This window comes from Macaca fascicularis, chromosome 12 (genome assembly GCF_037993035.2).
Source record: "Macaca fascicularis isolate 582-1 chromosome 12, T2T-MFA8v1.1".
NCBI lineage: Eukaryota > Metazoa > Chordata > Mammalia > Primates > Cercopithecidae > Macaca > Macaca fascicularis.
In genome coordinates, this window is record NC_088386.1 from 6252636 (window position 1) to 6279384 (window position 26749).

Sequence of the window (26749 nt, forward strand, 5' to 3'; positions counted from 1 at the left end):
GAGTTCCAGTTCTTTCAAATCCTAATGGACATGAAATTTAGCTATTCTAATAAAAAATAGTGGTATCTCATTTGTGGGTTTAATTTTACATCTCCTCAACATTAATAATGTTGAGTATTTTTATGTGCTTATTTACCATTTATTTATTTCCTTGGCAAAATGTCTATTAAAATATTCACTTATTTGTTTTTCTTTTCTTTTTTTTTTTTTTTGGACTGAGTCTTACTCTATTGCCCAGGCTGGAGTGCAGTGGCATGATCTCAGCTCACTGCAATCTCCACTTTCCGGATTCAAGTGATTCTCCTACCTCAGCCTCTCAAGTAGTTGGGATTACATGCGCCTGCTACCAGGCTTGGCTAATTTTTGTATTTTTAGTAGAGACTGGGTTTCACAACATTGGCCAGGCTGGTCTTGAACTCCTGACCTCAGGTGGTCTGCCCAGCTCAGTCTCCCAAAGTACTGGGATTACAGGTGTGAGCCACCCTGCCTGGACTTCTTTTGCTCATTTTTAATTGTGTTATTCTTTCCTTTTGTTGGATAACTGTATTCAGAAACCATGATGTAAGTATTATGTATATCCAGTACTGTTGACCTGTTGCTGCCGCCAAGGCATCTCGCTGGGCAGTTAGGAACATAGCTAATGCTATATCTCCAAAGTACATATGTTGGAAACTTGATCTCCAGTGTGGAGGTGTTGAGAGGTGGCACCTTTAAGCGTTGTTTAGGTCAAGAGGGTAATACCGTTGTCATAGGAGTCAGTTTATTATAGAAAGTTGTGTTTGGCCCTCTTATGCCCTCTCCCACCATCACTTACCTTTCTGCCACGGAATGATGCAGTAAGAAACACCTTGGCAGATGCTGGTCCCTTGATCTTAGATTTCCCAGCATGCACAATTGTGAGCCAGTACATTTCTGTTCATTATAAATTACCTAGTCTGCGGTACTGCATTTTAGAGGCACAGTATGGACTAAGATGAACATGTATTACTGTACAAAAACATACTTATAAATGTATACATGGTGACTACATTCACATTTGATTATCTATCTACATATGTTGAAAATTCTGGCATAGAGGTAGTTCAGATATCAATCCAACTTGACAGGAATCAGTCTTAAGGTTTTTATTTTTTTTTTTAAAAAAAACTTTCCATATTTTTGTCTTCATAGTATAATACCGAGAAGCCTGGATTCCATTATCTTTAATATATTTACTCACTTGTAGTTTTCTTTTATGTAATCAGTCTCCTGCCACATTTCTGTCCCCTCTCTATGTGGATACTCTTTAATTCCACTTGAGTTCTGACATCACATAGAGGAATGCTTCTTTGCCCCAATGATCTCTTTATCCCACTCAGAATTCAAGATGTACACTAGTTGGACAGTGGTTATCCAGGCCAGGCTGCACAATGCCAGCCCTGGACTCACTCCTTCCTGTCTCAAGCTCTCATATCCTGTTCTGGGCCATCAAACTCTACAGCCCCCACCACCCATGTCCCCTAAGTTAGGACATCTGTCTTATTGCACATTGTCTGATGGATTTCAGAAATATAAATGTTCAGAAAGCAAAGGAAAAAGAAAGAGAAGGGAATGCAAGTGGAAGTAGAAGAGGAAGAGGGAGAAATTCACCTAAATTTTCAAAATAGAAACTTACATAAAGATAATAGACCATTTATTGTATGGCTTTCATGGAAGTTTGTTTCATTGAAAGGGGCAAGTCAAGAAGACACGATAGAGAAAGAGAAAGACAGGAGAAAGGAGAAAGAGTGAGTAAATATAGAAGTTACCATCATATTCATTAGAAGCAAGTTACTAGGTCCAAACCACACTCAAGGGGAGAGGAGTATGAATATCACAATATGGAGAGCATCAGAAGTCACTGTAGAAGGCTGCCTACAACCCCTTTTATTTTCAAATATAAAAATTGTATAAGAGCACAATTTCTTTTATTCTCTCTCCCAACTTTGTTGTATTGTAGTCATACATTTTAGTTCTCCTTATATTGTATGTTTCTCAGCGTGATACAAAAAATAAAGTATTTATGTGCAGATGCTACTCAAGTTATGATAGGGTTACATCCCAATAAACCCAGTGGAGGTTTAAAATATCATAAATTGAAAATGCATTTAGTACACCTAACCTATCAAACATTATATTTTAACTTAGTCTTCTTCAAATGTGCTTAGAATACTGTTTTACCTACAGTTGGGTAAAATCATCTAGCACAAAGTCTATTTTATGATAAAGTGTTGAAAATTTAAACACAACATTGTTTATAGGAAAGACTTCTATGGGCTTTTGATGCAAAAAGAAAATTGTGAGCTAAGCAATTGTTGAAACATGTTAGTAAATTTATTTATTTATTTATTTGTTAAGAATAACATGCATAGAAAATCATGTAGAGTTGGGATTCCTAATTTTCATAGATGGCTCTTTTCCCAACATGATTACAGACAATGAAAGTTGTCTTTGCAATGCCACCTTTAAAAACCACTCAATACCCACACATTTCCTTGTTTTGCTTTCCTAGGGACACATCTGATACAAACATAAAATCTCTCCCAGCACCCCTACAACCGCCCAATTTCAATCTGAACACTTTACACTGAAAAAAAGTTATGTCATAGAGATGTTTAAAATTTAGAAAATAGATGGAAATCATAATGCAAGTGAGCCAATGGGTTTTTAAATATATAATATAATTCTGTCTCTTCTTTTCACTAACCAATTACTGTCAAAGTAACTGGTTTAGCTTCAGGTGATATCTGATTAATCCACCTTTTATGGCCAACTGACTATGGGCATGAATACACTTTGCCTTAATTTTTTACTTTGAGTGTCTTTTTCCCCACTGCTTTTCCATTCTTATTTCAAGCATTCTTCAAAGATATCATTATGGGATTCTTTTCTGTATTTTAGATGAAATTCAAATAAACTCCAGGCTCTCCAGTTCATCATTTATCTAAACCTGTTGTTTGATAAGCTAATAGGCTTATTTCATCATACTTTAAACATTTATACCCAGCAAGGAGAATGTCTAGCAGCTTTAGAAAGGGAAGCCAGTCACATGTTCAGGCAAAGCACCACACTGTGTTTTCAACTTTGAACCAGTTGCCACAGCCTCTACTCACCTAATGTCCTGTGAAATATCTATGACCTTTTAAGTATAATCGTAACATGTTTAGTGTTGAAAACTTTGAATGATAGACACTATCAACTATAGAACAAATAGTATCGATAAAAGGTGTTTCTTTTTCTTTTCGTTCTTCCTTTTTTTTTTTTTTTTTGAGACAGAGTCTCCCTCTGTTGCCCAGGCTGGAGTGCAATGGTGAGATCTTGGCTCACTGCAAGCTCCGCCTCCCAGGTTCAAGTGACTCTCCTCCCTCAGCCTCCTGAGTAGCTGGGATTACAGGCATGCACCATCACACCCAGCTAATTTTTGTATTTTTAGTAGAGACGAGGTTTTACCATGTTGGCCAAGCTCGTCTCGAACTTCTGACATCAGGTGATCTACCCGCCTTCACCTCCCAAAGTGCAGGCAGAGATTACGGGCATGAGCCACCGCGCCTGGCAGTAAAAGTTATATATATATATATATAACCCACACAGTATGTGTGTGTTTAAGAGGGTGAGAGAGGGAGAAAAAGAAAGGGAGAACAAGAAAGAGAGAGAGAAAGCTCTAGTAGCCAGGAGGAAGAATACAGGGCTTAAAATTAGAACATTATCTTTTCAAGGAGATTTTGCCTTGGAAGTCAAACATAAAGTTTCTGCTTATATCATATTGCTAAAATTCTTCCCATAATTACCATTTATAGAGGATTCTTTAAAGTATTTTTATTCTGAGAAGCTATGCGCCCATCCACAAATCAGAAGAATTAGAGAAAATATATTTAAAGAGAATTATCCATGTATACAATAAGGGTTAAGTTGTGTTGAATTTAAGAATCCAAAGATGGTTTTATGTCAGAAAATCTATCCATGTTATTTAGGACATTAATGGACAAAAGCATGTGCAAAGAAATATAGAAAGCAAGGAATATATGCTAACATCTATCTTTTTGATCTTAAGAAAGAAAACAATAGAAAGGAGCTCACTTAAGTTGACAACAAATGTCATGTTATATGTGAAACATCCTACTAATATAGAAATTTTAGATACCTTCTATAAAATTGTATGCTATAATTGACTATCATGGACAACAACACTAATATAATGACATTTGATTATAACTACAGAGAAGTAGAAATTTAAAAGCTCTCATGCTTAATTCATTATTTCATTAAGAAAATTATTGTGTACCACACAGCCTCTAGGAGTTGTGATTTAGGAATATAATCATGAATATAGTTATCTCTGTCTTCAGGGAGCTATATGTCATTTTATTTCGGAGTGGGATATAAGCAAGTAAACAACCGGAAAACTAACATAATACATGCTAAAAGTGAGGCAGGAAAAATTTCTATGGGAGAACAAGTATGGTGTATTTAACCCATGGATGTGGAGAAGTGTCAATCAAGAAATGTCTCTGGAGATATTGACATGTCAGGTAAATTGTGGAGGGTTGCTCAGAGTTAGCCAAAAAAAGGGGGGGACCTACATGTTGCACACAGTGATAACTTAATTTCAAAAGCACAAAGGTGAAAAAGAGTGCATGCTACTTTCACAGAATGCTAACGAAAATAGTTAAGTTTGACATGTAGAACCAGGGAGTGAAATGGGCTGACTAGATAGGCTATGTATCATCCAAACACGTTTACCTGTTGATGTGTATGATTTTGCAAAATCTCATGAGATATCAATCTTCAAGTCCCATAGGCTATACTTCCAACCCTTAACTATTCAGCATTTTTTCTAGAATTATTTCTTTAGCTTCTGAATTTTTTCCAATTCTTTGTAGATGGCCAGAGGCAGTGAGACAGTATGGTTCTTTCAAGATAAAATGCCAAGCATGCAGTTAAAGTTTATAGCAAATGTTCCATGTGGAGATTCAGCAGAGAGAAAGCTTTGCCTAAGAAGATGCTAATCTGATATATTTAAATGGTTGGGAGGAGGGGAGTAAAGAAGAGCCTCATTACAGATTCAGCAGTGAGTGACTCTGAGAGAAGGGTACTGATAGAGCTTCCTGAACCTCCAGTGAAGCCAATAAGCCTGTGATATCAAACTCCCCAAGCTATAAACCCAGATGCTCTAACTCCAAACTCAAGCAACATCACCCATCTGCTTCTGTTTTGTATTCTGGCTTCGTTACAGAGTTCCTATGGGAGTGCTAAATTGTTGGGAGTTTCCTCCATGCCTGCCTTTCAATATTAACCTTTAGGCTATCAAATCGCCTAAATTAAGTACCACAAAAATACCCTTAGGTTATCAAATTGCTTAAATTATGCACCATGGAATATAAATAAACAATCAAACTTTAAACATGATTGCACCCCTTGTGAGACGTGTAGAGAACTCAGCACTAGCATGCTTTATATTGTGAAGTTGCTAAAATATATTTTATGTGCTTTCTCACTCAGGCTTGACTTCAGACTAAAGGAGAGCTAGGCTTCTTGCCTGTTATTGTTGCCTTCAAGCCCAGAATGAGGATAGGATAGGGCCTTCGAAGACAGGGCCTTTAGAGACGTAATCAAAGTTAAATGACATCATAAGGATAGGGCCCTAATCGGATATGTTTGGTGTCCTTATAAGAAGAAAAAGGGGTGCCAGAGAACTATTTCTCTCCTCATGAGCACACAGGAAAGGCCAACTGAGCACAGAATAAGAAGGTGGCCATCTGCAAGCCAGGAAGAGAGAACTCATCAGAAACCAACCCTAACTTCACTTTGACCTGAGACTTCCAGGCTCCAAAACTGTGAGAAAATAAATATCTGACATTTAAGTCAGCCTATATGTGGCATTTTATAATGGTAGCACAAGTAGGCTAATATAGAATCCTTTAGTGAAGGGCAGAGGAGATTTAGGGAAAATATTTTGGGATGCCTCTACAAAGATAGAGGGTACCATGAAGACCATGGCAAAGAGAATTAAACATATTTCTTTGGTCATTGCAGTAGACAGCTCCTAAGATGGACCCCAGGAGTCCCAGTGTTCACACTGTTTTCTAATACCCCACCTCCTTGAATGGGGGATGGACCTAGTCACTTGCTTCTAATGAATAGAATGTGGCAGAGGTGATAGGATGTCATTAGATTACGTTTGACAGATTTAACAAGAAGAAAACTCAGAATGCCTAGTTCAATTTTAATTTCAAGTAAATCTTTTTTCTTTTTCTTTTTTTTTTTTTGTATTATCATGCCTCTTGAAACATTTGGGAGACACTTACACCAAAAAAAGAGATGTTGTTTCTCTGAAATTTAAATTTAATCGGGCAACCCTACATTAGCTTCAAGCAAATAAATGTGAAAAACTTGGTGGATGTCACTTTTAAGATTATGTTACAGTAAGACCGTGGCTTCTATCCTGGGTGCCCTCTCTCGCTCACTCTCTTTCTGAGAAGCCGGCTGCTATGTTTTGAGCTTCCTTAGGGAGAGGCTATTGTGGCAAAAAACTGAGTGATGTCTTTGGCCAACAGATACCAAGAAATTGAGTCCACATGAGTGGGCTTGGGAGTCGTTACTCCACCACTGGAGCCTTGATAAGGCTGTTACTCAGCCAACACCTTGATTATAGCCTCCTGACCAGAGAAGCCAGCTGAACTCTGTCCATATTCCTAACCAGTAAAGACTTACAAGATCATAAATGTATTTTGTTCTAACTGCTAAACTTCGGGTAATGTGTTGTGAAGCAAATGATGACTAATATAGTCACTGAGCCTTCACTGAATCAGCCAGTTGATTCTTCTTTCCTGGAAGGTCACGTGAAGACTCTGAAGCAGTTGCATGAGCTTACATGCCATAGCACCCTGAACATGCTCTCCCTCTTCCCAGGAGAACTTGGTTCACTCCAATCCCCACTCCTCTTCACTTGGTTCTACAATTAATTATACCGTAGTGCACAGCCCAGGAATCACCTCTTGCAGGAAGCCTTCTCTGTATTTGAGGCCAATTGTGCATATATCCAAACATACTTTGAATAGTCGTGTTTCATTTACTACTCCACTGTAGTGCAGTTTCACTTATTTTTTCCTTTTGCTCTTCCACAATTTGCAAATGTTTTGTTGAATACTCCATCTGACATGTAGTGGATATCAACAAAGAGTTGATAAATGAGAAGGATCAGAGCAACACGTAAAAAATTAAGTAGATCATGTTTGCTCTGACCCTCCTAAATGAGAAGGATCAGAGCAACACGTAAAAAATTAAGTAGATCATGTTTGCTCTGACCCTCCAGGATTTATGGAAGGGGAAATAAAACCTGGTAACATTCTTTCTGCTTAAAATCTGATGATTGCATTTATTGGAGAGTACTCTGGGTATAGGGGTTCAGGAGCCCTTTAAGGCAAGGTGCACTGGATTGAGAAGACGAGGAGAGAGAATGAAATAACACATTCTGTCTTTTCAAGAAAGCTGAACTGAGATCATCAGGAGATGGTAGACTCTGGTCCAGCGTGTGGGTTCTGGGGCAAGACAGTCTGATGTTGAAGTCTGAGGCCCACATTGCGGTGAGGATGTGGCTTCAGTAAATTATTTAGATCATCCATATCTCAGTTTCCCCATCCGTAAAATTAAGTGAAAAAATGTATTTATTAAGTGTTTAGAAGACTACACAGCAGTACACAGAGTTGGCTAAATAAGTGTTCCTGCTTTAAGGAATATTCTTGCAGTAGGTATATTTCTTCTACAAATAATAGTAAATAGGTAAATTTTTAGAAAATAAAGCAGTGGAATAAGCTGTGTGGTAATAATAACACTAATTGTTACAAAATGCTTGCTCTATCTGGGGAGCATGCTATTAACATAAGCTCAAATATATTAATTCTTCTACACACCTTGTGGGAGAGGTACACTTTGTAGATGATCTATTAGGTGCACAGTACAATTAAGTAACTTGGTCAAAGTCACAGCACTAGTAGATGTTGAAGCTAGGACTTGATCCCAGATAATCAAGATCCACAGCCTGCACTCCTAACCTTTGTACTATCCTCAGTGGTCAGTTTCTATTACCCAAAGCTGGTTAAGCTCCCACTGACTGAGATTTTGCCTTGGATGGAAAGATAAGTTTCCTTTAGGATTATTATACAGCTTTTTTAGTTTTCTAAAATTGTTTGACTTTATATTTCCCCATTCATTAGTTTTGTACTTTACATATTTATTTTTAAATAAAATATTTAAAAATATAAGTATTTACCAGAATGGGCTATGGCTAGTAAAGCTAAATTTTTGTTCAGTTCGAATCTGTTTCCTTATGTTCTAAGGGAGAGAGGCAGCATGTTGGGGACATAACCTGTTTTTTGTTTGTTTGTTTAAGGGTTGAGAACAGTGAAAGTCCATCTTAGCTATTGAACCTTATTGTCCAAAAACGGTGTTGCAGTGGTGTAACCTTAACTGCAGTTGTTCCGTATTCTGAAATGAAGAACAGAGTCATCCTGAGAGAAGAATGGGGCTAAGGTAGCGTAGATGGCTGAGTCTAGGGAGTCAGTCCATCTTGAATCATATTTGAGGCCGGCATGCAAGAACTGGTCAACACCCTCAAACATCTGAACTCCCAAGGGCTCCCTAGATACCAGACGAGGTTGTGTGACTAACACGGGCCTAGGTACCTGTGAATGAAGTGCTGTAAGTGCATATGCTCTCAAGACAAATCAGAACAGGTTGGTACACTTGAACTGTGAACAAAAGGACCAAATACCCTTGTTACATATGTATTGAACATCTATGTTCTATGAGGCAAAGTGCTAACTAGTGAGGATACAGAGATAAATACAGACACTTGATGAGTTAGAAATGAAAGTATGTAATTACCCTTTCCTAAGTGGGATAACGGAAATCTGTACAAGGTACCAGGGAGCCGATAAGATACCTCTTGGGATATTACAGGGCAAGTGTTTCTTGAATATAATTTTGAGGGGAGTCAGACATATGAGATTAAGGAGGGCATTCCAAGCAAAAAGCACAATTTGTGCAAAGATTCTGGGATAGAACAAAAAGAATAACACGTTGGGGAAACTGCACATCTCAGTAACAAGTAAAAAGGAAAGTGATTCTGGAAGGAAAAAGTCATCCAGATCTGTAAACATTGTTAAACTTACAAAATGCCATGTGTAGAATAGGGCCTCAGTAAATTTATTAAATTGGCTTGAGCCATTTATGAATTTCTTTTTTAACATCTTAATGTCTCCCAGGGTTTATGAATTCTACCACATATCTCAACTAAGTTTACGTAGTTTCACTGTGCAAGGCTAGCAAGTTTTACATGTGTTTCCTGGTTTCCTTAAGAGCATAATTTATTTCGGATTTGTGTGCATGTGCATGGAGGCACATAGCTAGAACTATGCAGATGGTAAAGAGGATAAGAACAGGACTTCATATTGGTGAATTTTTGAAATATATTTCTTCTCACCTCTACCGCACACACACAAACCAAATACTACTTGTTTCTTGTTGTATTGAACTAAATCCTTTATTTTAATTGTAAATGCTATTCATTGGCTTTTGTTACTATCTTCATTTTTTGTTGGTTTGTTCTCACTCTTTTCTTTTTATTTCCCAAAAACCTGGATCATTTTATTGGAGGGAAACTATTGTAAAGTGTTCTGCATAAAATATTATTTCTGTGTGTTTATAGTTGAAATCTTTGTCTACATTGGTGAAAAAGTACTGACACATATTTGTTTAACAGTTGCGAAGTCCTCAGCAATAGTAATCAGTAGATTTTAGTGGTTAAGCTGTCACTAAGTCTCACAAAAATGTACCTAAAAAAAGGGGGCCAGGCTGATAGTTTCTAGGCCTCTATCTACCGTTGTAAAGACAATACAATGGCCACACTGGCAATGATCAGGATAAGAGGAGTTTGTGGTAGTGATCTGGGGCATTCTCTGAATCTCTTTGGTTCTCGGCCTCCTTGGTGAATGAATTCTATGTATGAGACCCGCATGTGAGAGTAAAGCTATGTAATTATTTTGGGCGAAGGAGTTTGAGCAGATGCAACACACACCATTTAATTGCTGCTGCAAGACTCTCCAGAGAACTCTCCTCTCACTGTGGCAGAAACTGGAGAACTTTGAGATAACCCCCTCTTTTATTCTCTGTTATTGTTGTTGTTACCCCAGCACAACTGGCTTATCCTGAATAAAACAGAACTTAATCATCATTTAGAATGAGTGAGAGAACAGCAGTGGAAAAATGCCAAGTACATTGCTTTTAATTCAGCAAAAAACAAGCAAACAAATAAAACACCTGTCTGCTGGAAAGGATTTTAAGTCACTGGATGTGGGAAGATTCGATTTTGAGTCTGTGTTTCATGTTTTGCTTGCTTAACTGGGATTCTTATAAATCACTAAGGCCTTGATGTTGATACTTGATTTTGAGGCAATTGATATTGGTGGATAATAATTGAGAAAACAGTGGGCTAACCAAAATGCTTAAAATGAAAATCTAGGAAATGAGATGTCCATAGAAGCTAGGAGAATCTCCGACATGTCCTTTGTAATATAAATTATTCACATGTGCAGAGTTGTGTGTACATTCAAAAGAGAGAAAAAATGGAAAACTTTCACTTCCACTTTATTTTGAGTATCTGTGTGAGCAAGAAGTGAAGGCTAAGGCAGAGTTGTAAATTGCCTGGATCGTTGTTGGAGGCATATTTCAACATGTTCGTGGAACTCTTCAGCAAAGGCAAGTAGATTTCTTGGTTCTAGGCATTTAAAGTAAACACTGTATAAATGATTAATTGACCACTAAGCTAACCATACAGATACTTCAATGGCATAACTAAGAAAACAAACATTATAGAATTGGTCATAAAAGCAACTAAGTAAGCAACAACAATATCAACAACAAAGAATAGCAGTATCAATTTCTGGGGGAGAAGAAGGATTTTGATTTTCATGTTTATTACATTATTTTCTTTAAAATACTGAGTTTTCAACAAAAATTGTGACATTACAAAAACCAAAATCATAAAGTGTAGATAATACACAGAAAAAAATCTTATCAGCTAGAAATTTTCCATGAGAAAGTCCAGACATTTAACTTATTACAGAGTATCCTTAAATTAGTTGTTTTAGTATTTCCAACAAACTAAAGAAAATTATGTCTAAAGACTTAAAAGAAACTACAAGAATGATTTCTCAGAAAATAAAGAATATCAATGAAAATATAAAGGTTAATTTAAAAATAACCAAATAGAAATTCTGGAGTTGAAAAAGACAATATTAAATCTAAAAAAATACTAGAGAAAAATACTAATCAGCAGATTTGAGCAGTCAGAAGAAATAATAAATGTGAATAACAGAAAGAAAAATACATAAAGAAAAATGATTAGAAAAGAGCTTAAGAGATAGGTAGAACGCCATAAAATATACCCATATACACATATTGGGATTCCAAAACGGAGAGAAGGGATAGAAAAGAACACAAATAATATTTGAAGAGATATAAACCCCCACATTTCCAAATTTGATGAAAAACATTAATTTACATATCCAAGAAACTCAGCATACTCCAAGTAGCATAACCTCACAGATCCATACCTAAACACATCATAATCTAACTTACCAAAACTAAAAACAAACACCCCCAAATAAATAAATAAATACATACATACATACATAAAGGCAGAGAATTTTGAAAGCAGCAAAAAAGAAATGACATCACATACAAGGTATCCTCAATAACATTTACTACTAATTTCTTCCAGAAACCAAGTAACTAAGCTATGAAATGATGTATTCAATGTGTTGATAAAAGGAACTGTCAACTAAGAATTTTATATCTCCAAAACTATCCCAGTGAAATAAAGGAAACTTTAAGAATTTCCGAGATCAACAAAATCTGAAGAAATCTGTCATTAATGAAACTTCTATATAGGAAACACTAAAGGGAGTCCTTTGGACTGAAATATAAAACACTAGACTTTAAGTTGAATCCCCATGAATTAATAAAGAATACCAGTAAAGGTAGCTATTAGGTAAGTGCACAAGTAATTGCAGTTTTTTCATTATTTGAATTTTCCATTTGATATTGGAATACATTTTTTAATATATGTGGTTTAGTATAAATCGTTTTAATGGGCATTTCTCAATTTACGTATTTTTCCTAGTGACTTACTACTTGGTGTTCATTTTATGTTTATTTTACACTATGGAAATTATGTTAGACAAAAAGTAAATTCAAGTGTTTTTCTTATTCAAGTTCAAAATGGGTCATAAAGCAGCGGAGACAACTCTCAACATCAACAACACATTTGGCTCAGGAACTGCTAACAAACATACAGTGCAGTGGTGGTTGAAAAAGTTTTGCAAAGGAGATGAGAGCCTTGGTGATGAGGAGCATAGTGGCCAGCGATTGGAAGTTGACAGTGACACCAATTGACAGCAATAATTGAAACCGATCCTCTTACAACTACACGAGAGGTTGCCAGAGAACTCAACATTGACCATTCTATGGTCCTGTGGCATTTGATGCAAACTAGAAATGTGAAAAAGCTCGTTAAGTGGGTACCTCACGAGCTAAGTGAAAAAAAAACAGTATTGATTGTCTTCTCTTATTCTACACAACAGCAATGAACCATTTCTCAATCAAATTGTGACATTTGATGAAAAGTAGAGTGGATTTTATACAGCAACTTTTGAAGACCAGCTCAGTGGTTGGATCAAGAAGAAGCTCCAAAGCGATTCCCAAAGCCAAACATGCACCAAAAAAGGTAATTGTCACTGTTTGGTGGTCTGATGCCGGTCTGATCCACTACAGCTTTCTGAATCCCAGCAAAACCATTATATCTGAGAGGGATGCTCAGCAAATAGGTGAAATACATTGAAGACTGCAATGCCTACAGCCAGCATGGGTCAACAGAAAGGGCCCAATTCTTCTCCACAACAATGCCCAACTGCACATGGCACAACCAGTGCTTTGAAGGCTACAGTTTTGTCTCATCCACTGTATTCAACAGACTTCTTGCCAGCTATCACTTCTTCAAGCATCTTGACAACTTCTTGCAGGGAAAAGGCTTCCACAATCAGCAGGATACAGAAAATGCATTCCAAGAATTTGTTCAGTCCTGAAGAATGATTTTTACACTATAGGAATAAAGAAACTTATTCCTCATTGGCAAAAATGTGTTGATTGTAATAGTTCCTATTTTGATTAATAAAGATATGTTTGAGCCTAGTTATAAGGATTTAAAATTTATGATCCAAAACTGCAGTCACTTTTGCACCAAACTAATACATAAGTAAATAGAGTATGAATGTATAAAAGGCAGCATAAATGTATTTTTGCTTGTAACTCATTGTGTTCTATTACTAAGAGAGATTAAAGGTAAAGGTTCAGTGGTAGAGATTCAGGTATTATTAATAGATTTGAAAGAAAGCTGCAGAAAGCAATAATTATGTATCTGTGGTGATGGGTATACAATGTATACAATGACATAATAACAGCAATGTCTTCACAAAGGAAGGATATGAATGCAGCACTATATAGGGATAAGGTTTTATGTACAATTGAAATTGATTTGGCATTAATTCAAACTAAATTGTTCTAAATTAAATTGCTAATTGTAATCTCCAGGACAACACTATGAAGGTAATTAAAAATATAGTAAAAATAATGAAAAAGATATAAAAAAGGTATGTGATATAATTTGCGTATTTGTCCCTGACCAAATCTCATGTTGAATTGTAATCCCCAATGCTGGAGGTGGGGCCTGGTGGGAAGTACTGGATTACTGGGACAAATCCCACACGACTTGTTGCTGTCTTCCTGATAGTGAGTTCTCAGGAGGTTTTTTGGTTTGTTTGTTTGTTTTCAGAGTCTCGCTCTGTCGCCCAGGCTGGAGTGCAGTGGTGCAATCTTGGCTCACTGCAACCTCCGCCTCCCGGGTTCAAGCGATTCTCCTGCCTCAGCCTCCCGAGTAGCTGGGACTACAGGTGCGTGTCACCACACCCAGCTAATTTTTTGTATTTTTAGTAGAGACGGGGTTTCACCATGTTAGCCAGGATGGTCATGATCTCCTGACCTCGTGATCTGCCCACCTCGGCCTCCCAAGGTGCTAGGATTATAGATGTGAGCCACTGCTCCCGGCCTGGTCTGGTCATTTAAAAGTGTGTGGAACTACCTTCCTTGATCCCATTCTTGCCATGTGATGTGCCTTCTCCCTCTTCACCTTCTGCCATGATTGGAAGTTTCCTGAGGCCTCCCCAGAAGCATATGCCACTTTGTTTCTTGTATGGCTTGCAGAACCATAAGCCAATTAAACCTCTTTTTTAAAAAAGTTACTCAGCCTCAGGTATTTCTTTATAGTAGAGAAACAATGGCCCAGATAGAAAATATCTGTTCAGCATAGCTAACTCTGACCATAGTTTAAAACACATTTCTTAAGTATTTATTTTTCTTCTTTACTCCAATCTGTTATGAAGGTGGCCTTCTCTGAATATTTGCTGCTTCCTTGAGCTCTTAGAAACACAGCTTAACAAGGAAGATTCTGATATAATAGAAAGAGATTAAGTTTTGGAGTTACAGAGATCTAACATTTAGTTCTTATACCATCAGCGGTTAGCGAGGTTAGCCCAGGGCTATGTACATCATGTTGTGGAGTGTTTATTTAGCTGCTTCTCTCCTCTGAGAAATGGAGGTAATATTTTTGACTTTGCCATGTTTGTGGGAGGACAAATCTTATTCCAGCACATGGCACGTGGTAAGCACTTATGATATTGTTGTTATTGTCTTCCTATTATATTTCAGAACTCCTTCCTGCATTGTTTCCACCGTTAAGCTTTCATTTTATTAAGTTCTGCTGATTATACCTCAGAGAATGCCCATTATCTTCCAATGGTCCACAGTGCCTGTCTTAGGAGAAGATCTTGCCCATCTCTGGGTTTTTTCATCATGCAACAGTGGTAGAGGTTCAGGGGTGAAAATTAGAAGGTTGGGTAGAAGAAAGGGCAGTGGAACCCAAGATGAGACTTTACTAGGAATTGAAAAGACAGCTAAGAAACTCAAATCTGGTGTGTTTGCTCTTTATTTGTTTGCATTTTATGTACAGACAGTTATGTATAATACATAGCATTCCTATTTTGGGAATGCAATGAATACAAGAGTTATGCAGATAATTAAAGATAGCAAAGTAGACTCATTTTACCTTACTTAACCAGGTAAACTCACATCCAGTAAGAAGAAGCAACAATCATAGGTGACATTAGAAATATTAGAACTATAATCAACATATGCTCATTCCAGCTTCTCAAATTAGTCAAATCTATCACTTTTTAACTAACTCAGCCAAAATCTTAAGTACTACATTTATAAAATATTGATTAAAAAAAGCCTTTCACTTGTATGACATAGGAAAAAATCAGAACTTTTAAATGATTGCAGCTAATGTGTCATTAAAATCTTGGGTTATATCCATATTTCCCCCAAAAGACATTTAAAAGTAGATGATTTTATTATCCCCAAAATGGTTTTAGATAATTACTTATATATCCTAATGTGGTTTATTAATAGGTGCTTAGTATTAAATCACATCAGACTTTGTCCACAGGGAATTACTTTGTACTCTGAGCTACCAGAGGAGAGGAAGATATGAAATGATTGAGTTTCAGGAGTAAAGGAAACGAACTATAATAAGTTTATATATAAACTATTTTGAAGCCTTTCCATGAGGTGTCTTTGTGCCTCCTTGAGGCAGATTTGCTTTGCACTCCTCCTGTGGGAGGCCAGGGCTCGAGATCATTGGTAACATGTTCAGTAACCTCATGACCCTCATGCGCATTTTATGCTATGTTGTACTTTGGTAGCTGAGATGAAAAACCAGCCAGTAAAGGCTTCATTCAGCACTGCTTCTGGAACGACAGGAGAGGGGCAGAGTTCCAAGACTCCTTTTCAATAACCAAGTCTGTAAGAGGCTTTAACCCTTATTGGGGGGAAGTCAAGTGTGAGAGTTGCAAGGTCTTTTGGTGAGTACTGTAGATATTTGTAGTGAAAGATTTTGTGTGTGTGCCAAGTGGATGTTCAGCTGTGTCTATAAAGGTAAGCTGTTATGACGTTTCCTAAGGAGGATGCAAATCCCATATTTGAGGGCCATCCATTGACAAAATTATGAAGGTAATACATACAAGAATCTTTATTTGGCACATTTTAATCTTCGTTTTCTCTCTCCCCCTTCCTCATACTTGAATTCATGGAATTGTATACTTTTTCTTACTGGTAATCTAAGCAGCTGTTCTGTTTACTTTTGTTTTCCCAGTTAGTTGTCAATTCTTACCTGGGAAGTAATTTACTAATAATTAACTGTTGTTAACTGAGTGTTGTCTTATACATTCTATACCACAGTTTTCTATTTGCTTCTGCATAAAGCAGTAATGTCTCCTGCTTGTAGTTTCTGCTGTTTAAATAAGAGAAAATGCAATCTGCCACTTAGAAGCACAGGTGTAGAATCAGAAAGGCTGAGATCTGAATACTAATTATGCCACTTACAAGATGTGACCTGAGAAAGTGACTTCATTTGCCTATTCATAATAATTTCTGAGTTTATTGAGGATTTAATACATGGCATTGCCTTCTTGCAATCTCCTTAACAACCTATTGAAAAGGTGCTATCCTTATTTCTGTTTCTTAGGTGAGGGAAGTGAGGCTTAGAGTTATTAAATCACTTGCACACTGTCATGAAATTAATAGTTACAGAGCTGGAATTAAAAACTTGCTCTGTCTGACTAAGCATGTAAAACTCCTCTCATGCTAGTACTATTCCTTCTTTATCAGGAAATTGTGGATAATGATGCTTCCTTGAAAATTCTGTTGTGAGCTTTAAATTATGTGTCCTGGAGATTTTATAATAGTCCTAGAACATAGGAGGTGATGATACATATTGCTTACCATCTTCTAATATTCTAAATTATGTAGACTCAGAATGAGATAAAATGACAGGATGGAATTACAGAGGTTAGAGTTGATTCTTTAAAAGATTAAGAGCAAGACAAGTATGTTTAATATGATTATACATAATTGTTTTAAAATTCGTTTTAAGTAAAATATTATTATCCTTAGTCTATAGATGAGAAAGGTGTATATGCCACCTGCAATGTATTATGATTTGTGATAGGCCCTGAAAAAATATGCATATGGCCCGGTTTTTGCAGCCAAAGAACTGAAAGTCTAGTGGAATAAACATAATTTTTTAGGTGCAGTATATTAGATGCTAGAGTTGTGTATATGCATAAGGATTCATAATAATACAATGGAGAGATACCTAATACAACCTTAGGAAGTCAAAGGAAGTCTTGCATGAGGACAGGGGAACCGTGAGTCCTAGAAACAGAAAAAGTGTTACCTACCAAGGGAAGCTCATTTGCAAATGCATTCAAACATGAGTGATCCACACTATGGTGATTTATACAGCTACAGAGATGGTTTCATGAGGTGTTGAAGAGGGAGGGTGGGTCATGCATGGCCTGTGATTTTAACGAGATGACATTTAAATAAAAGACCAGGATCTCTTTATTAATTGTATCCTTCTGCAGGACGCATTGCTGAGTATCTGTTGATCTGTTGATTAGATATAAGCATCTGTTATCCATTTTGCTAGTAACAGAGTCCTGTTTTTTTCAAGGCCCTGTCTTCTAGTGTGCCATGGATGTGGGCTTCTGTTAGCCTCTGTGGTCATAGACGAAGGCTAGCCAAAGTATCCCTTTCTGTTAACCATGGCTCATAAGTCGAGAGGAGCCACTAGCACAACTAGAAGTCAAGCTTCCATTGGAGGACTTCGGTGGATCTGTTTGTCTCAAAGCATCTCTCTCTTCCACTGGCACTAGTGTGTAAGTCTGGAATTGTCGGTACATGATTGGACTTAACAGGAAGAGAGTTTCTGCCTCAGAGTGGAGCCACTCAAAAAAACCCAGCACTGAAAGACAGGGTGAATGAGAATGAGTCCTAAGGACACCATCTTTGAATTTACCTTCTGCTATCACCATCAATGCCTTTAGCACAATCGAAGTAAGCTTAGTTTCATATCCAGTGCACCAAAACACATTCTGGCTAAAAGGAAAGCTAGTGGTATACTTTTAGTTACTAATTTAAGAGATGTCATTAATTCATGAAAACCAGAACCGCTGATGGGTTTATATTTCAGTCAGTCGAAGTGAAAGCTCTCTGACTAAAGAGTCTTTCAAAAATGCATTCACATCTAAATTACTTGGTAGGTATTCATAAAATATGCATTCCTTTTATCCCTCTGAGGATATAACTAACTTTCTCTTTTTTATTTTATAAATTATGTATTTGAGCAAGTAGAGGTGTCTTGACCTGGAGTTATCCTCCAATGCTTAACCACCTCATGAGGTTACAGCAGCAGAATATTCCTTTTCTTCTCATCATCTCCAATTTGACTGCCCACTAAACTGAAAGGAATTGTTCTCTGTGCTGTCCCATTGAATTCAACAAACAGTTGTTGAGCTAGGTTCCAGGTTCTGTGATACATGGTAGGACGCTAATACAAAAAGTGAACTCTGCCCTCCTGCTGCTCAACGTTCACTGGTAGCAACAAACAGGTAAACAGATTTTAGACTCATTACATGCATAAATGAACATAAGTACAAAGTGCAGTGGTGACACTGAAAAGGGAATGGGTACATATACTGGTTCAAGGCAGGGTGAGTCATGTCAGTGAGAACCTCAGACGGAAGATTCCACACTCCTCAGGATAATTTACAATCGATGTAACATTTCCTGGTTACATACTTGATATATATAAGTCTCAAGCTATTGGCTTTCTAAATATTTGGCTTTCTATAAAAAAGAGATTATCTCTGCCTGGTATTAAATGTGTTTTCTCAAAATTGTTATGATGCAACACATATAATTTCAACCTTTTTCCCTTTTCTCAGTTGTCAAGAGAAACACAGTGATTATGAAGAGAAGAGCAAACACCTAAAACATTCACAAAGATTCTTCTTGTTCTAAAATTCTAAACTATGCTAGTCCATTGTGATGCTCTCAAAGAAATTAGTGACAAAGCAAGTGTCACTGAATGTTTTATCTTAAATGTATGCTATGAAGCAATCTAGTTTTCAGAAAATACACATGTTCTAAAAAAAGAGACTTACTTAACTAGAATATAATGGTTATTGTTAGTCTTCAGTTTTCCTTCAAAATGAAAAACAAATGTATGTTTAAGTCATTTTAAGTGACATACTAGCTATCTGAACTCACCAGATTAAAAACCATATGGTAGCACAATCTCATGTTGGAGATGTAATCAAGTCTAGAATTCTTGATTGTACTCTGTGGCTAATAGCTTGATTACATTTAGAATTCCTTTCTTCATTTTTTGAGTTTTCTTGGTTTACACTATTTTTCAGTCTCTTAAATTCTAGTAATGGATTTAGAATATTGTGGATGGTGTGATGTAAATGACAACTTGCTCATTATTTATTGTATTGAGATAGACCAATCAGTTTGTATACTTGCTGCACAGAATAGACCATTACATTGAGTCAGCAGGGATTGCAGCAGAGAAATAGTTTAATGATTGAAAGATGCCAAGTGAGGAGATGGGAGGACACCTTTAAATACATCTCCCTGGGGAGTTTTGGGCTGGAAATACTAAGAGGATCATGGGAGGCAAGGGACTGGAAAATATAGGTTGTTGATTGGTCAGGGTAAGTGAGGAAAATAATCAGGATGTGGAAACTGCACTCTTTGGTGAGTCAGCTCTTCCTGGGGTCCCTCAGACAACTGATGTCAGTAGTTTCATCAGTATTCAGGATCTGCAGGAATATCTGAAAGGGAAAACAACATTTTATAATGTTCGTGTAGTTATCTCTAGAGCAGTTAAAAGGAATTATAATCTTGTGACAGGGTCTATGTGATTCTGAGGCAAGAGGTATGACAACTATGAGGAAGCAGTTCAGAGAGCAGCTGACCTAGTGATCGATGATGAGTGTGCTGCAAGCTGGGTTTATTTTCCTTTCTTTCCCTTCCTTCTTTCCTGATTAATTTTATAAAGTTTGTAGGAGTGATTTCAACATCTTTTCTGTTTTTTAAAGATATTGGTGCTTGTATAAACTTTTTTTCATTATTATTAATCACAATTCCCATTCTAGTGATATATCTAGAAATAAGTTATCAATAATATGTGTAAATATTTAATAATTATCTCTTTTTAAAAAATAAATGTCAATTTACAATGCAAGCTTATGCATACATAAAAGGCAAAAGAATATACAGATATCTTGGAATTCATAAATCTAAAAGTAAATGTTCTAAATTTCTACACAGAAAACTTTATAACATAAATAATACATGTTAAAGGACTAAATAGCATGTTCATGTATTGGGAGACTCAACATCCAAAATGTATCAATTCTGTATAATTTAATCTATTGATTACCTACCATATTGATAAACTTTTAGCATCCTTTAAACTGGAAGTTAATCTGCTAGGGTTAAAATATTTGTAATTGTAACACTGGCTGATTAATTTTGTGTCTGGATTCTTTTACTTAGCATAATACTTCTGAAGATCTTTGACATCGTAGCAGTTATCAGTGTTTTATTCCATTTGTGTGGCTGAATTTAACTGTATGAATAAACCACAATTTGTTTATCTGTTAATCAGTTGATGGACATTGGGACTTCTTTTTAACATTTTACTATGATAAATAGCCCTGTTATCAACCTGCACGTACCTGTATTTGTTTGAATATCGATTGTGAATTCACTGGGTCTATACCAAAAAGTAGAATTAATAAGCTATATGATAATTGTATGTTTTACTTCTGAGGAACCACTAAACTGTTTTCCGTAGTGGCTGAACCATTTTACATTTCCCCCAGCAAGATAAGAGGGTTTCCATTTCTGTCTGTGTCTCTAATATAGCCACTCTATCTATGAAGTTCAGCAGTGGATAAGATTAGCCTTGAGTGGTAGAAGTGAGGTTCATGGTCAACAGTGGAAAAGTAGTGGGACACAGTGACTAGAAGGGGACAAACGGGGACTTTGGTAAGGAAGAGTGATGGTGTAGGTGGTGCTGCGGCGTATGTTTACCTTGTGAGAGTCTATAGGTCTCTACACTTACGACTTAACACTTTTCTGAGAATGTTATATTTCAATCAAATGGTGTCTTTAGAAATGCTGATTGCCATGCGTGGTGGCTCATGCCTGTAATCCCAGCACTTCGGGAGGCTGAGGTGGGTGGATCACGAGGTCAGGAGTTCAAGACCATCCTGGCTAACATGGTGAAATCCCGTCTCTATTAAAAATACAAAAAAAAAAAAAAAAAAAGAAAAAGAAAGAAATTAGCCTGGTGTGGTGGCAGGCACCTATAGTCCCAGCTACTTGGGAGGCTGAGGTAGAAGAATGACATAAACCTGGGAGGCGAAGCTTGCAGTGAGCCAAGATTGCGCCACTGCACTCCAGCCTTGGCAACAGAGCGAGACTCTGTTTCAAAAAAAAAAAAAAAGTTGATTATCAATAAATACTTTAGAGTGGTCATTAATACAAGTGATAGTAAATAAGCACTTACTTTTTCTGAAATGGATGTCAATAGTCATGTGAGGGTCACAGCAGTCTGATAGAATTTGAAGGTCTAGCAGATGGTATAAATTGTCATCTGATTCTAATTTGATGTACATTTTAGCACATAGTTGTCATACCAATTTAAAAATTATGTGAATAAATACTTATTTTTCTTTGATATTTTGTCTCAAAATAATTATTTTGATGTTGCTAGCATGGAAAAGCACCAGGAATAGGAGCTGGTTCTTTCTCAAGTCAGCAGCTCCCATGAAGGGAATTGGGTGCTAACATAACAAATCTCATTGCTTACCTAGATTAGGATTCCATTAAACATCTGTGTGAAATGGCTAATTCTCTGTACCATAGAATTATTTTCTAGTGACATCTTAGTGAGTGCTATCACAGTTAAAGTGATAACCAAATACTTAGATACTATAATACTAGGAAGTTTCATTTAGTATGGAATCACATTAATACACATGATGAGCTTGATGAATACTTTTTGGTTGAGACTGAAGATTACAAAAGAGACTATTGCAAACCAGAAGTGTCAGATAACTTGTCTTCACATATTTGGGAAGAAAATAATACTGAATTGTCAACATGTTTATATGTTTAACCTTGGAAACAAATTGTTTTGTCCACTTTTTCTAAACCTGTAGGTATCACACTAATTTCACTGCTTTTAAAAAAATCTTTGTTGAATGTTTCTTTTTTAAATAATTATTTAAAAACATTTACATAACAAGATTATTGAGTTTCTAAAAGCACTGCATAACAACATTATTTATGTTCAATTAACCATGTATTACATACACATGGTGTACAAGGCTGTGTTTTGGATGTGGGGAAAACAAGTAGATGGTGACGTTAAATTCTTTTGAAGTTATGAAAATTAATATTAATATAATAAGGAAAAAATCCATGTTTCGTTCTCCGTAGGTCTGAGCTGCTTATCTATTCCGTCCCTATGTGAGAACCTGGATATTTAGGTTGAAGTTGTTGATTTCACTTGCCCCTTTTCCTTTCTCTCCGTGAGTGCCACGGACTGCTGCTGCTTCTAATCAGCCATCTTGCCCCTCCTGGAGACAGACTTCCCTTTTTATTTTCATTTTTTGAGACACAGCCTCACTCTTTCGCCCAGGCTGGAGTGCAGTGGCACAACATCAGCTCACTGCAACCTCCGCCTCCTGGGTTCAAGGGATTCTCCTGCCTCAGCCTCCTGTGTAGCTGGGATTACAGGCACACTCCACCATACCTGGCTAATTTTTGTAGTTTTAGATGAGACAGAGTTTTGCTATGTTGGCCAGGCTGGTCTCGAACTCCTGATCTCCCCACCTTGGCCTCGCAAAGTGCTGAGAGAGAATGACTTTTAAAAGGGCATTTGGCATTTCTATTTACCGAAATATGCATTGTTTCTTGTGTTGTTCATTTCTTCCTGAGTATTTGGACATTTCCTTTTAGCCTGGAAAGTTTTTTAACATTCTGTGTTGTGCAAGTCTTCTTGAAAATAAGAAGGAAACTGATTTAACTCCATGAGAATGGTTTTATTTTGTTTTTATAAGGGTTCTGAAGAATATTTTAATCAGATATAGAATTCTACATTGATAGTTTTTTTCATTTATTACTTTAAATATTTCATTGTTTTATCTTCTAGTCTCCTTTGTTTCTGGTGAGAAGTTCCATTATTGCTGTCTTGTAAACCATGTGACTTTTTTCCTGAGAATTTTTAATGCCTGCTATTCACCTTTGATTTGCAGAATTTCAGTTATGGTGTCTTTTGCATTTATATATTTGAAGCTTACAGAGTTTCTTGAAGTTGTTGGTGGGTTTCATTTAATCAACTTTAGAAAGTTCTTTACCATTTACTATTTGATTTTTATATCTGCCCCCTTATTTCTCTTACTTCTTTTTGGGATTCCACCTATATATACATCACACTATTTGTTATTGAACCATAGATCTCACATTTTTGATTTCATTTTTTTCAATGTTCTTTGTCTCCACCTTTTTTTTTTTTTTTTTTGCTTCAGTTAGGATATTGTCTTTTTATGTGTCTTCAAGGTCACGTATTCTTCCCTCTGTAGTGTTCAGCCTGCTATTAATCACAAGTCATTATTTTTGACATTTTTAAAAAATTTCTAATGTTTCCATTTGGTTCCTTCTAGCATTTTTATGTCTCTACTGATGTCCAGTTTCATCATGCATGTTACCCATATTTTCTATTTTTCTTTTTCTTTTAATTTTTTTAAAGATCTTCCTAATAATTCCACCATTGGAACACTTCTGAGCTTTCATCTGTTGATTGATGCATGAAGCATTTTTTTTTGTTGTTTTTGCTTTTTCTGTAACTTGTATTTTGATTATATTACATATAAAACACATATACACAACATAATTCATGCCTTAATATATATGTTATACACACAAATATTATACATTTGATATAAAATTATACTTTCTGTGCCTCTGGTGATCTCTTACAGCCTTATTTCTCCTCCCAATGCCTCTGCATAAGACAGATGTCTTTGTCCTCTTTGAAGGTCTGGAGACCCTTGGACAGGCACGTATTTCTTCTCCTGCTCCACATTCAGTCTTTAGTGATTGAAATACTAGAATACCTTATCTCAGTTCTTCTACTCTGCCTTCAATTGTATTTGGCTGAAAGTAGAAATGGATTTCTTTCTCTGATGGATTTCTTTCCATTTTCCTGCACTGCTTTTCATCCTTAAATGGGGCTTTATAGTGGGAGATTCCACATGCGTCAGGGCAGTTATCTCACCCTTCTCCATGATCCATTCACTTTTGATTGCCTCTGCCAATGTATTCATTCAAGTTTGGTGAGTGCAAACTGAACCCAAGGGTGGAACTTCTCTGGATTCTAATCTGTCACTCTGGCCAACACGTGGCTGTTAAAAGTTTGTTAAAAATTTAGCTCTTTAGAGCTGTTGTTCTATTCGTTTATTCATCCATTCATTCAACAAATACTTTCTAAGTGTCATCCATTTGCCTCAGCATGACCCTGGCAATGAAACAGTGTGCAAGATAGAAATAACCAAGGACTTCTGAGGCCTAAAAAAATGTCTTCATGATGCCTTCCCAGGAATTGTGAAACAAGATAGAAATAAGTGGATTGAAATTCCTTGTACATGGCAGTATCTACAACAACTTGTTTCAAGACATACGTAACAAATATAAACATTCATAGATTAGTTTGGGCTATGTAATCATACAGTAAATAATTCAAATACCACATCTTTGTGTGCGAATAAATATTTAATTCATAGTTTTTATTCTCAAGGATTTGTGTATTACACATAGATATTATAATATTTTTGTGCTGTGCTTTTGAAAATTAGCAGGATTTAATTTCAAGCAGGGGTTTCTTAGAGTGTACCATCCATACTTATCACCTGTGGTAAATGACAAGGTAATTGAGGGGACTGGCTATGGTTCACAGTGTCATCTCTCCTCACTGGGAGATTTCTTCATAAATTCTCTGAAATATTACAATATGACCTTCATGGACTTTGTGTAGATGCCAGTGTATAATATTTAAAAAGTCCCCCACAAATGATTCTAAGGTTCCTAAGGAATATAAAGTATAATACAAATGCTAAACCACAACAATGACACCAGTGAAGAAAGGGGCTATCTTTTATAATGTTTTGAGGACGATGGGAAGAAATTCATCAGGAAAGCTTCTTAAAGGTCTAATGCCAATTTTAATTTGTAGGGAATCAAAAGAACATTCAAGATTTGCACAGGGGTCTAATATATCATATTTGCCTCTCAGAAATCTCTCACACTATGAAGAGGATAGTTTGGAAGGAGTAAAGGGGCAAAAATTGAAGCAAGGGATTTATTTTAAAAAAAATCACGAAAGCAGTGGTTATGTGTTTCATAAATAATCACCACATGATCTGGAGTGATGTCAGCTGGGAGTAGGCAGCTCCCAGCTCTTATCCCCTCAATAAAACCAAAAATCAAGCAGAAGCAATCAGAACCAACTTTGTCAGAACTCTGAAAAACAGCCCAAGGTTTACATCACCCAAGCAAATATCAAGAAAAAGGCTACTTGAAAATGGAAGAGCACTCTGTGACATTCTTACTTGCCTTGTCCTAGCCCCTCTTCAGCAGAACAGCAGCCTTTAATCATTGGCAGGCTGTGTCCCCCCATGGGACTCTGGTCTGTTCTAACCCGTCTTGGAGCTATTGGAAGGGCTGACACAAAGCATTCATTTCAGTATTGACTAATTAAAAATTCATATATATACACATCATATTTTTATATATATATATCAGATATATATATGTATATAAACATATATATCAGAATAAAAATGTTTAAGTGAGTTGGATATTTGTTTTAGGAAATGCATTATCTCTGTTCTACGAAGCTTCATATGATTGCATTTTGGTGAAGCATTTTTCAGTATAGCCAGCATATTGAAGACTGTGCTATATATAATTTCATTCATTCATTCGTTCATGAAACATTCATCAGCTACCTATATTTAGCTAAGCATGTCTCCAGATGCTTGTCATAAAGTGATATATACAACAGGCCTCTTTTCCTCAAGGCAAACAGCTACTATGGGAAGATAGACAAACATGTCAGCTGTTATCATGACCTATCATAATGCTATGATAGAGGCAGGGGTGATAGTTAAAATAATTGATTACATGGTGCAGGTACTGACCATACAAATGCCCAGCAATTGTAGCACTGGAGCAGGGTCATGTCGGACTTACCCATTTTCTCGATTTAAGGCAGGTATGGTATATCCTAGAGAATGGCCTTGGGAGCCTGTGTGGCCATGACAGGGCACTTTCAGGATTGGGTGCAACAGCTATTTATCAACTGGTACAGGAGTCTTTCAATAGTTTTAAAATCAGTATGACTCAGGGTGAGTAGTTGAATGTCAGTCCTGGAAAAACCCAAGCAAAGGTCCCTGGTACACAGAGCAAAGACAACTCGACCAAGGAATTGGGTGTCGGGAGGTTTTATCATGAGCATTACAATTGGGCTATGTGTTAAGACATGGGCAAGAATTGTTCACATAGGAAACAAAGAGAAGAGTGTCCAAATGTGGTGGGTTAATAGCATGCAAGTGCAAGAAGCTTGAGAGTTGGTAGT